An 859-nucleotide genomic window follows, 5' to 3' on the forward strand; every position below is an offset into this window, starting at 1 on the left:
CGTATAGTACAGTCGGTACAAATATAGAATTATGTATTGCCATTTTAGCTTTATTTGATATATTTTTACTTCTGATAAGGGGACCTGCTCTGCCAATAACCTACTTACCTTCATTTACTCGTCTATCTAATTCCTCATCTATCTTCCCGTCCCTAGTAAATAATCTACCAAGGTATACGAACTTATCAACTTGTTCAATTCTCTCATCATTTAATAAAATATTGCATAGTATTTTCTCACTCTTTCCTTCGAACACCATAGTTTTTGTTTTATTTGCGTTAATTTTGAGGCCCATGCTCTTCATGCTTGCATCTAGTTTATTCAACATTCTTTGTACGTCTTCGATAGTCTCTGCCATAACAACCTTATCATCTGCGAACGCTAACCCTCGTACCCTTACTGTTTCGAGATCCACACCCTCTTCATCGAAGAGATCCATTCTTAAACACTTGTCCATAAATAATATAAATAACTATGAAGACATAACGCATCCTTGTCTAACTCCTTGAATAATATCGAAACAGTCACTCAGTTTCCCATTCACTCTTACACTCGCTTTGCTACCTGTATATATTGTTTTTATAGCTTGTAGGATCCATCCATTGACTCCATACTCTTTCAGGACTTCCCAAAGTATACTTCTATCTACCTTGTCAAAAGCTTTTTCTAGGTCTACAAATGCACAGCAAACTTTTTTTCCTACTCTCAAACTTTTTTCTGTTATTTGCCTAAAGCTAAATATTTGATCCGTACATGACCTTCCTGGCATAAACCCACTTTGGACTTCCCAAATCTTTGTTTCTGTTATTTTCATTACTCTACGAATAAGTATTTTTGAATATATTTTACTTACGGTGCT

This window comes from Belonocnema kinseyi, chromosome 6, assembly GCF_010883055.1.
Source record: "Belonocnema kinseyi isolate 2016_QV_RU_SX_M_011 chromosome 6, B_treatae_v1, whole genome shotgun sequence".
NCBI classification, from domain to species: domain Eukaryota; kingdom Metazoa; phylum Arthropoda; class Insecta; order Hymenoptera; family Cynipidae; genus Belonocnema; species Belonocnema kinseyi.